Source organism: Gorilla gorilla, chromosome 9, assembly GCF_029281585.2.
Source record: "Gorilla gorilla gorilla isolate KB3781 chromosome 9, NHGRI_mGorGor1-v2.1_pri, whole genome shotgun sequence".
NCBI lineage: Eukaryota > Metazoa > Chordata > Mammalia > Primates > Hominidae > Gorilla > Gorilla gorilla.
In genome coordinates this window covers 15,198,179-15,211,638 of record NC_073233.2, presented here as the reverse complement: position 1 = coordinate 15,211,638, position 13,460 = coordinate 15,198,179, and the positions used below count along the sequence as shown (strand labels likewise).

Genomic DNA, 13,460 nt, shown 5'->3' with positions numbered 1-13,460 from the left:
AGCCAGAGGCTCCACCTCCCAGTTTGTTGGCTTCCTCAGGGATGCCATCCTTCTTTGCAGCTGCCAATCTTCACTGGTGTCTGTGGCCTGGCAGGGTATAGAGCCCTTCTCATGGGTGCTCTGCCTCTTTGGGGGCTTGAGAACAGATGGGGCTTAATTTGAAGCAGATTTCCCTCCAGGGCCCAGATATGAAATATATATTAGAAGATGACTACTGGTCTTGGCTTTTCTTTCTTATGTGTCTCTTTCTTCCTTTTATCTTCCCACTACTGTCAGGCACTGTGAGCAGCTGTTGCTATCACACGGGCGGATCAGAACATGAAGATTGGAGCTAAATAGAGCTGTCTGCATGCTGTTCTGATGGGCTCAGGCTCAGCCTCAGAGAATAGGTGGATTGGAGCCTGTGATGGGGGCTCTTTCCCCCACCAGAGTGGGTGAAAGCAGGGAGGAACAGGCGGGAAGATACTTTAGGAGTTGGGAGGGTATTAATTACACCTCTTCTCTCCTTCCTCTGTACCCCAACATTCCCTGTGAGTTGTCAAGGGCTGGAGAGATAACAAAGATCTTTCTTTCCACCATCAGGCAGTAAGGCAATGCAGCCCTCGCTGAATTTTCAGCTCCACTGACATTGTGATGCAAATATTATATAAAGCTTATTTTCTGACCTGAGGGAATTTATAAGCTATTGGGAGAGACAGTGTTTGTTAAACAAGTAGAGAATATCCAAGATCTTAACTGTGTTGGTTTACGAACCATGGATATATTTATAGTTCAGAACAAGAAAGTTGTATCTTAAAACCACAGAAAACTTTCCTTGGAGGAGGCAGGATTTTTCTGGTCTTTAAAGTTGGGTCAACTTTATAAGGAAAGGAGAGATGTTCACTCCAGTGTCACGGCGATGATCTGCCTTGGAGGGGTAGGTGTGGCAGAGCAGAGCCAGGGACCTGAGCTCTGGAAGTCCTGCCATTACATAGGTGATGTGAAGTGATGCAGTGAAGGTGGAGTTTTGTGGAAATCTCTCCTGTAGATCGATGAAAATAGGATAATTTTGGAGAGGCCAGAGAAAGGCAGTGAGGAGGCCTGCTAAAGGACATGGCAGGTCAGCAACAGGAGAGAGGAAGGGGGCGAGTCCTAGAGAATATTCCAGAGTAGATGAGGCAGGACTGACATGAAGGATGAACTTGAGGGGAAAGACGGAAGACACCAATGTTTCTGACCTGTGAGAGCTAACCAATACTGACACGTTCTGTTTGTGAAGTACTTGGACTTTTCAAAGCACTTCTTCGTTCAGCAGAGCATTGTCTGGGCTCTTAGAGTTCATCTAGTCTGGCTCTGTTTTATAGAAGGGGAGATTGGGGACGAAAGAGGAAGCGACTGTTCCCAGCACACACAGCTATTTAGTGGTGGAGCGGGACCCATGATCTAGGCCTCTCCCTCCTAAGACAATTTTAAGACAACAGCAGCATGGAGGAGAGTGTGGGCTTGGCAGAAAGTCCGTCTGGCTGGATAACATTAGGTGATAAACCAATCTCTGAGAGCTGAGAGAAACTTACTCAGAAGCATTCAGACCATATCAATGGTTCAGCTCCTCAGAATTGTTTTTGAGAACCACAGAGAAGGAAGATGGACTCCTTGGGTCCTTCTAGTTCTGAGATTCATAGGAGTGCACAAAAATAATGTATATGAATAGTACTGAATGGGGCTCCCCGGAGACTGGCGGGTCTCCAGTGTGGTGCCTTTCTAAGCGAATTTTCAAGATAACTTGACTCCACATGATTTTTGCCTTGTGCTGACCATGGAAGCTGACTGCAAGGACACCACTGCTGAATTGCGCTGTGGCCAGTCATCACCACAGCCAGGGGCTCAGCATTGCAGTGATGGCTCTGATGTGTCACCCACTCCTCTCCCACCTCCTCTTACAACATACGCTGCACATGCATGTGCACACACACACCACACACACCACACATACTACACAACACACACACACCACACATACGCACACACACCACATGCACAAAAGCACACCACATAACCACACCACACACACAAACACACCATACACACCACACCACACACACCACACACAAACACACCATACACACACATGCACAACACACTCCACACATACTACACACACACCACACACATGCACACCACACACACACCCACACACACCCCACACACACACACTTTCTCCTCCCTTCCCTGCCTCCCTCCTTCCTTTCATCTTACTTTTTGTCCTCCACTGTTTTTTGTCTCATCCCTGTCTTCCATCTCTGCTCCCCGCTCTTGTCTGGTCTAATTAACTTTCTCTGTTGGAGCAGCTTCCCCTCTTGGGTAAACTCAGACATGACCGCAGCAAAGCAGCGTGGAATCTTCTGTTTGGTCAGTGTTCCCTGAGATGGTGGTGGCACTCAGCCATCCGGGTCAGAAGCTGGAGTGCTTCTGGAGCCTTGCTCACCTCTGCAGCTGGTCACCTCCGAGTCCTTGTTTCCTACTAAAAGAGTGCTCGGTCCGCCCTGCTTGTCCCCATTCTCACCACCCCACATGGCAGGAGAGGAAGCAGAGAGGGATCATGGTGGAAGAAAGGAACGCAGAGATGAGGGTCCCCTTTGGTGTCCTTGAAAGCAGTGACCCCTCACAGAGTGGGTTCTTGTGGTCTGCGTCCTGACCCCCAGCTTCCCCGCAGATACAGCTGCACTGGAGCCCCTGAAGACAAACCAGAGAAGTGCTGCATCCTGGGGGGCAGGAGGCTTTGCTTTGCCCAGGGATGGGCTCCTGAATGAATTTTGGTGCAGCCTTAATGGCCGAGTTGTGCTGTTGAAGGTGCACTGCTCTGTGTCCAGGCACTTCTGGAAGAGGAAGTCAAGGTCATGAGGCTGAATTAGGCTTTGTGTGCTCCTTCTAGGTTCTCAGCGTCTGTCTGGTCCTTTACTTGCTTTAGATCTCTGCCCCAGCCACTGTAGGCAGGAACAGCTCTCTTCCTTGAGAACTCAAGAGGTTCTCAAGGTAGTAAACTTCATGGTGCTCTTAGTTTAGTCTGAATTGCCTTGGCCTTGGGGTCCATCCCAAGTTCCATAGCCAGCAGTTGGGTCCATGTCTCACATTTTTGTCCTTGTCGCCTCCACACAACATTGCCACAGTCCACCCCCGTTCCCCCTCCCCACCTCCAGTCTGGTGCAATAGGGATTTAAGGAGGAAATGGATTACCTGGATAGTAGAGGAAGGAAGTTTGTGGCTGGCAAATTGTTGTTTTATTTGGAAAGTCTATCCCATTCTCTCCCAACCCTCAGAGCATAAGGTGAAGTCAGATGTCGTTGAGCTGTCTCTCTTCCTAGCCATCTTGGATAAAACAGAGGTACAGGGTTCACCCTTCAGAAGCTTGCTGAGACAGTCTTATTTACTAAAACAACAACAAAACAAAAAACACTTCAAGCCCCCAAATCCCAACCACATAAGTCTCTAAGCCTCTGACAACTCTCGCATCTCTCTGGGTCTTGGACCGTCTGTGACAAAGCAGTGGTAACTTGGTAACTGTCTTGGGAGCACGCAGAGAGAGTCAAGCCTCATCTTGCCAAATTTTCCCAGAGTATGCACCCCTTCTTCATCTCCTCTGGGCCTTTACCTTAGAAGAGCTGTGTCATGCATTACTGATGGCAGAGGGTGTCTGCATTGGAGATGAGTGGCTATAATCTTTCATCACCTTCAGGAGAACTGTGAAATCGTTGACTTCCTTTATCTGCTCGGGTTTGAGATGAGCTAGCATCTACCAGTTTTAGCCTCTGGAGTCCCATGGCCTTGTAAGAAGGGAGTGTTCTGCTGGCACTAGCTGTGCGGGGGACAGTAGTCCTTGACCCTTTGTTCTTTTCACTCTGCCTTCCTCCTCTCAGTCGTTCACAGCTCAGCCAACCAGCTAAGTGGGGTGTAGGCAGATGTATCACCCCAGGGTAAGGAGCCCCAGACAGGGAGGGAATAAAAGCTTTCTGAATTCTTTCTTTCCTGCAAATTCAAAAGGCTAAGTGGTGCTCAAGTATGTTCCCTGACATCCCTGGGAGTAATGCTCAGGAATTCCCCCAAATTTGCCACTCTCAGACTTCCAAACAAGCTTCCTCCTGTTTCTGTCCTTCAAGATCTTAAATTGCTTTCTACTCTCCCCGCTCCCTCCACATTCCTCTGCTTTTCCTTTCATCATCTCCCTCATCTTCCCTTCCTTGCATCGTGGGGTCTAACTGATTTCTCTATCGCACAGGTTGTTCAGTGTTGATCTCTAAGTGAATGAACATTCATAAGGACCTCTTTTTACACAAAGGCAAACTAGCTGTCTTCCGCAGAAACATAGGATGGGCCCAGTGCATGTCTTGTTAGGAAAGGAGCTAATCATTGCATAGATTAGGAACTTCTAAGTTCTTAACCTTGGGGAAAAAGAAGATAGTTTAAAAAATGGCATCTTCTCCTGTAGGATGTTGACGTTTATTTAGTATGACTCATCTGTAGATCAGGGCCGCCTTCCATGTTCCTAGGATAAGAACCGGATGTTGAATGGCCACTGCTCTTCTCTCTCCCCAGATCCTTAGAAGAAGCATCATAGGGTTCCTTTACAGGAGATAAGCTGGTATGTCTATATCCCAGCAATCCCTGAAGAAGCTGAAATGCTGCATTCCTACCATCTAATGTTTCATTTACAGCATTTAAGCCTGAGTCCTTGCTCACAACAGCTATCAGATGACAGCTTAGTATAGGAGGTTAAAGATCCACAAGAATTCACTCTGATAGTTAAAAATATCACTGTGATTCTGCTTGTAGTGAACCATGGTTTGGGGAGATGATGGGTCAGAATTGTTTGGATTCCTGAGCTGCTCTATATCCTTGATAAAGCTCGGATGGTCACAGCCCCAGCTGGGAGGTTTTGATGTGACTAGCAGGAGGGACAAAGGGCAGGTCAGGCAGGGCCCAGCTGTCTCTTCTTTCTGTGAGCGTTCTTTATTCCCCAGAGATGACTCCGTGGGGATAAAAGCGGTAGTTTTCTATCTTCTTGTTCTGCAGGAGAACTTACAACCTCATGAATCAGACGTGTTATCTTCTCAGTTTAAGGGGCTCCAAAAGACTTGATTTCCTTTTTTTCTTTCAATATATTTGTCTGAAATGTTATTCAAGACTCCATTTACCCCGGGACTGCAAATATAATATATGTCCCCTGGAAACACTTTTGTTCTAACCAGAATGGAGCAGAGTAGGACATGAATCTCATTTGATCTGGGCCCTGTGTTTTGTCAGCTAAACTCAAAATCACATTTGCTCATCAGTTGACTCATATTGAACCTTTCCTCAGGTCTTTTTCACTAATAACGATCTTTATCCTGTTGTCTTGCAGTATTTTTCTAAGCTTCAGTGTAAAATTACATATTTTACCCTTTAAAAATTTCATCTTGCCATATTTAACCTATGGTTCCAGTTTGTGGAGGCTTTTCTCTCTGATTATATCTAGTATATTCATTATCCCTCCCAATTAATTTATCATAAACATATTTGATAATTGTGTCTTATCCAAGTCATTGATAAAAAGGGTAACCATGATGAGATCTAGAATAAATGGGAAGAGAAAGGAATATTACAGGGCAACATCCCTGATGAACATAGATGCAAAAATCCTTAACAGAATACTAGCAAATAGAATTCAACAGCACACTGAGTCTAATAAGACAAAGGTCCAGTATCCAGCATCTATAAGTAACTTAAACAAATTTACAAGAAAAAAAACAACCCCATTTTTAAAAAGTGGGCAAAGGACATGAACAGACACTTTTCAAAAGAAGACATACATGTGGCCAACAGGCATATGAAAAAAAGCTCAACATCACTGATCATTAGAGAAATGCAAATCAAAACCACAATGAGATACCATCTCACACCAGTCAGAATGGCTGTTATTAAAAAGCCAAAAAAGTATAGGTGCTGGTAAGGTTGTGGAGAAAAAGGAATGTTTATGTAGTGTTGGTGGGAGTGTAAATTAGTTCAACCATTGTGGAAGACAGTGTTGCGATACCTCAAAGACCTAAAAACAGAAATACCATTCCACCCAGCAATCCCATTACTGGGTATATACCCAAAGAAATATAAATCACTTGATTATAAGATGCTGGGTGCAGTGGCTCATGCCTGTAATTCCAGCACTTCGGGAGGCCGAGGCAGGCAGATCACTTGAGGTCAGGAGTTCGAGACCAGCCTGGCCAACATGGCGAAACCGTGTCTCTACTAAAAATACAAAAAAAAAAAAAATAGCTGGGTGTGGAGGTGTGCGCCTGTAGTCCTAGCTACTCGGGAGGCTGAGGCAGGAGAATTGCTTGAATCTGAGAGGTGGTGGCTGTAGCAAGCCGAGATTGTGCCACTGCATTCCAGACTGGGTGACAGAGTGAGACTCTGTCTCCAAAAAAAAAAAAAATTTTGTTTGATTATAAAGATACAAGCACATGTATGTTCATTGCAACACTATTCACAATAGCAAAGACATGGAATCAACCTAAATGCCCATCACAGTAGACTGGTTAAAGAAAATGTACATATACACCATGGAATACTATGCAGCCATAAAAAAAGAATGAAATCATGTCCTTTGCAGGAACATGGATGGAGCTGGAGGCCACTATCCTTAGCAAACTAATGCAGGAGCAGAAAACCAAATACCGCATGTTCTCACTTATAAATGGGAGCTAAACATTGAGTACACATGGACACATGGAGGAGAAGAACAGGCACCAAGGCCTACTTGAGTGTGAAGGGTGGGAGGAGGGAGAGGATCAGGAAAAATACTAATGAGTACTAGGCTTAATACCTGGGTGATGAAATAATCTGTACAACAAGCCCCCATGACACAAGTCTACCTGTATAACAAACCTGCATATGCACCCCTGAACTTAAAAAAAGAAAAGAGGCCGGGCATGGTGGCTCACGCCTGTAATCCCAGCACTTTGGGAGGCCTAGTTGGGCAGATCACAAGGTCAGGAGATCGAGACCATCCTGGCTAACACGGTGAAACCCCGCCTCTACTGAAAATACAAAAAATTAGCCGGGCGTGGTGGCAGGCACCTGTAGTCCCAGCTACTGGGGAGCCTGAAGCAGGAGAATCGCTTGAACCCGGGAGGCGGAGGTTGCAGTGAGCTGAGATCACGCCACTTCACTCCAGCCTGGGCGACAAAGCAAGACTCCATCTCAAAAAAAAAAAAAAAAAAAAAAAAAAAAAGAAGAATGAGCAGTGGCCTCAAGTCACAAAAAAAGGAAAAAAAGGGTTCATGTACCATGATCAAGTGGGATTTATCCCTGGGATGCAAGGATTGTGTATTAGTCCATTCTCATGCTGCTGTAAAGAACTGCCCGAGACTGGGTAATTTATATAAGAAAGAAGTTTAATTGACTCACAGTTCCACATGTCTGGGAGGCCTCAGGAAACTTACAATCATGGTGGAAGGCACCTCTTCACAGGGTGGCAGGAGAGAGAATGAGTGTAAGCAGGGGAAATGCCAGGAGCTTATAAAACCATCAGATCTCATGAGCCTCACTCACTATCATGAAAACAGCATGGGGGAAATGGCCCCCATGATCTAATCACTTCCCATTGGATCCTTCCCATGACACCTGGGGATTATGGGAACTAAAATTCAAGATGAGATTTGGGTGGTGACACAGCCAAACCATATCAGATGGCTCAACATACGCAAATCAATAAATGTGATAAAAACAGATGGGATGTGCCTAAACTTCTAGGAGTTCCAGAGCTCCTCTTCCTGGTTGATGCCGATTCATTTCATAGCACTGTTTGGACCCAGCTGTCCTGAGTTACCAGTCCATCCAGCTGCCGGTGTATCTTTGATTTTTTTTTCTTTAAAGATCAAGAGAGATTTTTCTGGAGTCCAGATAAATTATGTCCCTGACATTCTTTGCCATATGTATGTGCATATGTGTGTATTTATTTATGATATATATGTTATATACAAATATATATTGTGTAAATATGTATGGATATTACTTTTTAAGTCCCCAATCTGTTATTTATGGATCACTTACTAGCTATTGCTGAGTGTTTTACATGTATTATCTATTTTATTCTCTACAATAATTATATAGTAACCTCATTAACTAAAAGTAATGATGTCTCTTGATGCGATTTGTACTTAATCTCCAGGGATCAATACTTCCTTCTCTGAGTCCTTGCCACTTTTTATATATTCTTTTCTGGAGTTTTGCCTATGATATTGATTAAGAAATATTTTTTGAGCACTTGCTATGTACAAAGAAAGTACTGCATTACAGCCTGCTGGAAATTCAAAGATGAATATGCTCAGAAGAGATTATATGTAATTAAAAATGTAAGGGAATGAACAATAGCTTGGTAGGGAAAGGAGGAAAAACAAAAGAACAGTCCTGAGTGTGAATGGAACGCCGAAACTAGCCCACCTGCAGAGTTCGAAAGGGAAACCTTTAGAAGCCATGGGGATGGTACAGTCCACGTTAGATTCTCTTCACAGAGGTGGAAAGTATCCAGTTGACTGACAGTTTTAAATCCTATCTCAGTACCTTGTTGGAGTGGCTCCGTGAGTCTGAGGTCAAAAGGAAGGTTGCGGGAAAGAGTCCACTTTTGAAATCTTTTCTTTAAAAAAATGTTGCTAAACGTTCAGTTATAAGATAAATCCTGGGAATCTAATGTACAGCATAGTGACTATAGTTAATACTGTATTGTTTACTTGAAATTTGCCAAGAGAGTAAGTCTTAAGTGTCCTCACCTCTCCCCACCACATACACAAAATGGTAACTGTATGGTAATGAATGTGTTAATTTGATTGTGATAATTGTTTCACAGTGTATTAGTATATCTAATTATCATGCTGTACATCTTTAGTATATAGAACTTTTGTCAATCATAACTCAGTAAAGTTGGAAAAAATTGAGAAATTATTTAAAATATGTAGAATATGTATTTTTATATGTATAGTTTAAGTGACCCACCACCTAGCTTAAGAAAGAAAATGCTACTATTAACTTTAAAATCTCCTGTGTCCTTACCAGTAATTGATTTAATTTAAGAAAATGAATGTATGTTGAATGGTAGAAAATAGTTCACAAATCTGAGACCAGCCTGGGCAACATGGCAAAACCCCCTCTCTACAAAAAATAAAAAAATTAGCAGGGTGTGGTGGTGCACACTTGTAGTCCCAGCTTCTCGGGAAGCTGAGGTGGGAGAATTGCTTGAGCCTGGGAGGCAGAGGTTGCAGTGAGCCAAGATCTTGCCACTCTACTCCAGCCTGGGCGATAGAGCCAGACCTTGTTTCAAAAACAAAACAAAACAAAACAAATCTACAATAGCAGCAGTGTAGAATATGTAGAATTTAGTAAAAAGGAAAAAAATTGCTAACATGATTATTGCTTGGTATAAATTTTTTTCACTTGCATATGTCTTTACATTTTAATGTAGTTATAGCTTTATTATGCATAATTAGCGTTGTCTCCCATGCTAATAAAGTCTTCGTAATTGCCATTTAAAGTTAGTTCTTTTTTTTTGAGACAGGATCTCTCTCTGTCTCCTGGGCTAGAGTGCAGTGACGTGATCACTGTTCACTGCAGCCTCTATCTCCTAGGCTAATGTGATCCTCCTACTTCAACCTCCTGTGTAGCTGGGACTACAGGCTTGTACTAATTTTTTTTTTTTTATTTTTAGTAGAGACAAGGTCTCTATGTTGCCCAGGCTGGTCTTGAACTCCTGGTCTCAAGAGATCCTCCCACCTTGGCCTGCCAAAGTGCTGGGATTACTGGTGTGAGCCAGCTAGTTAATTTTTAAATAAAAAACGTGTTATAAATTCAAAAGGTACAAAAAGATATACAGTGAAAAGCAAGTTTTCCTCCCACACTCTTTTCTCCTTAGAACAAATTGCTGCTACTAGTTTGTGGTTTATAGTAGTTTCTTTTAAATTTTTTAAATTTCAATTAAATTAAATTAATTAATTTTTTTTTTTTTTTGAGGCAGAGTCTCGCTCTGTTGCCCAGCCTGGAATGCAGTAACACGATCTCAGCTCACTGCAACCTCTGCCTCCTGGGTTCAAGCAGTTCTCATGCCTCAGCCTCCTAAGTAGCTGGAATTAAGGCATGCGCCATCATGCCTGGCTAATTTTTGTATTTTTGGTATAGATGGGGTTTCACCATGTTGGCCAGGCTGGTCTCGAACTCCTGACCTCAAGCGATCCACCTACCTTGGCCTCCCAAAGTGCTGGGATTACAGATGTGAGCCGCTGCACCCAGCCATAGTCATCTCTTACAATGGCTGCACAATAGACCATCTAGTGCAGTTTTTCAGACTAAGGGCCATAATCCATTATTGGGTCAGGAAATCAGTTTAGTGGGGCTCTATGTACTTTGTTTTCTTAATTTCTTAATAACATAGATTAGGATTGAAAATAGCAGAGAGCATCACATACAGTAAAGATAGTGTTGTTTTGAGAAACCTTTTTGGTTCAGTTTTTTACACACACGCACATACACACACACCCTCTCACACATGCATATGCTAGATTACAATGTAAAACATTCTTTATTGGGTTGCGGTTTAAAAAAATACTAATCTAGGAATGACTGATATGGAGATTGTTTCTAATTCTGAAAATTATTATAAATAATGCCGGAAACAGACATTTATTCTGCATACTTAGGAATTTTCTCTTAGGATATTCTCCCTGAGTGAGGCTACTGAGTCAAAGTCTATGAGCATTTTAATTGATAAGTTACTTTCCAAAAGCCATGTCCCATTTACTATTTAATAAATGTCATCTGTGCTTTGGTTAGCATAGGTTATTTTTATTTTAACACAGACTGTTTTCTATGGGTAATATATGTGATATATATATTTTTTAACAGAAAGGGATGATTTATTAATTTTACCCCCAAGTAATATAAAGTGAACATTTCCCTATTTTACTAAATATTCTTCAACAGCAGTGATTCTCATTCTGGGGGCGACTTTTCTTGGGTGTAGGGTAAATACTTTAGTGCTTCCCAAACTTGAGTCAGTCTTACCTACCTTTATGATTTTTTCCTGTAACCATGTATTGTATATACTTTTATTTACTTATCTTTAAATTTGGCTTTTAAAAACTTTTTACTTTTAAATAATTTTAGACTTAGAGAAAAGTTGCAATGGCAGTACAAATTCTCCTAATCTTATGTAACTACAGTACAATGATCAAAACTAAAATTGATATTGATATAGACTTACTGGGATTTCACCAGTTTTTCTTACGAAACTCCTTTTTCTATTCCAGGATCAAATCCAGGATCCCATGTTGCATTTAGTTGCTGCGTCTCCTTAGTCTCCTCTAATCTGTGACAATTCCTCAGTCTGTCCTTGTCTTTCATGACCCTGGCCCTTTTGAGGAGTACTGGTCAGGTATTTTGTAGAATATCCCTTAGGCTGGGTTTACTTCATGTTTTCTCATAATTAGATCAAGGTCATGGATTTGGGAAGAGCACCACAGAGGTGAAATGCCCTTCTCAGCACATGGTATTGGGGTACGTGGTGTCATTATGTCTTTATGGCCTGTGGTGTTAACGTTGATCACTTGATTAAGGTGATATGTGTCAATTTCTCCACCGCGAGGTTATTTCTACCTTTGTAATTAATAAATATTCTGGGAGAGATACTTTGAGGTTACACAAATATCCCATTTTATCTTAAACTTTTTTTTTTTTTTGAGACAAGGTCTCACTCTGTCACCCAGGCTGTGGCGTGCAGTGGCATGATCATGGCCCACTGCAGCCTTGACCTCCTGCTAGGCTCAAGTGAGCTTCCCACCTCAGCGTCGAAAGTAGCCAGGCCTACAGCTGTGTGCCACCACGCCTGGCTGTTTTTTATTTTTTGTAGAGATGGGGGTTTTGCCATGTTGCCCAGGCTGGTCTCAAACTCCTGAGCTCAAGCGATCTTCCCGTCTTGGCCTCTCAGATTGTTGGAATTACAGGCATGAGCCACCAAGCCCCGCCTCTCCTTAAACTTCTGCCTGCTATAAAACAATACTAAAAGCATACAAAAAACATAACTTCTTTAGTATTGATCTAATCAATGAGATTGGTAATAATGAGGTTAGTAGCTGGCTTTGTTCTTCTATACATTAAGTAATATAAAAGTATTAAAAACTTAAAAAAAGTTTGTCCATATACCACTTATAATCATCTTGTATACACACCCCATCTTGGACACTCTGGACTACTGTGAGGTGTTAAGCATCAAATGGTCTAGGTTCTGTGGTGACATTATTAATACCCTTTTTAGTTGGATTGATTAGTTGGTTGGTTTTATTAGTTCATTCATTTAAAAATTTATTAATTGTACGTGGTACACAGCCCTAAGCTAGAATTCAGAGTTAAGACGTAGTTCTTTCTCTAAAGAATATTACAGCTAGCAGGAGAATTAAGCTGAATGAGCTTTGGTGCAGTCACACAAGGCAGTGGGGCATGGCTGGCATTGGAGTGGCAGCCTGTTCTGAGGAGTACTGGGGGGTAGGGCTAGAGAATCAGTCTAGCCAGGGAGAATGAGGGGAGCTAGGATTGAGGAGGTTGACACAGTCTGGGCTCACACTTCCCACAGCCTTGCCCAGATCTTACTCTTAGGGGTACTTCTTTCCCAGGCTGAAGGTATTTTCTTGGGTAGATCATAGAAAAGCAGCTTGAGTCCACATTCCTCTTAATACCCTACCTCTTCCCTTTCCTCCACTTTGCACCTTGCCTCCCCAGTCCTGAAGATTTTAATCATGGTAGGTTAAGGTCATTGTTGAACTCAGAGTTCTGAGCTAGCTAAGCTTGGAAAGCCTATTATTATTATTATTATTATTATTATTATTATTATTATTAGAGACAGAGTTTCACTGTGTTGCCCAGGCTGGAGTACGGTGGTGTGATCTCAGCTCACTGCAACCCCCACCTCCCAGGTTTCAAGTGATTCTCCCACCTTAGCCTCCTGAGTAGCTGGGATTACAGGCGCCCGCCACCACGCCTGGCTAGTTTGTGTATTTTTAGTAGAGACGGAGTTTTGCCATGTTGGCCAGGCTGGTCTCAAACTCGTGACCTCAAGTGATCTGCCAGCCTTGGCCTCCCAAAGTGCTGGGATTACAGGTGTGAGCCACCACGCCTGGCCAGAAAGCCTATTTTAGAAGGGTAAAATGGTGCTTTCATGGGGATCTAGGGTATTGCTTCCTTGATCCAGTCTTTCCTGGCCCGAAGCCTATGTTTATGTGGCCCAGTGTTAACATGCTCCGACTTAATGAGGGACAATGGTCAGGGGCCTGTGGATTTGAGAGATTTCAGAAAATTGACTTATATATTAACGTTATCACAGAGACTCCAAGAAACTGAAGCAAGCTGTGAGTACCTATGTTGTGAGTATCTAGACATTGAGCTTTGTACGGAGGGTTGTGAGCTGAGCGGAG

General features: G+C 42.8%; 1 protein-coding gene across 8 annotated transcripts in view; it reads left to right on the top strand.

Annotated features, from left to right (window-relative positions):
• Nucleotides 1-13,460, top strand: part of DENND2B (DENN domain containing 2B) — a 222,032-nt gene that overhangs the window by 81,495 nt on the left and 127,077 nt on the right. The gene's annotated exons all lie outside the window — the stretch shown is intronic.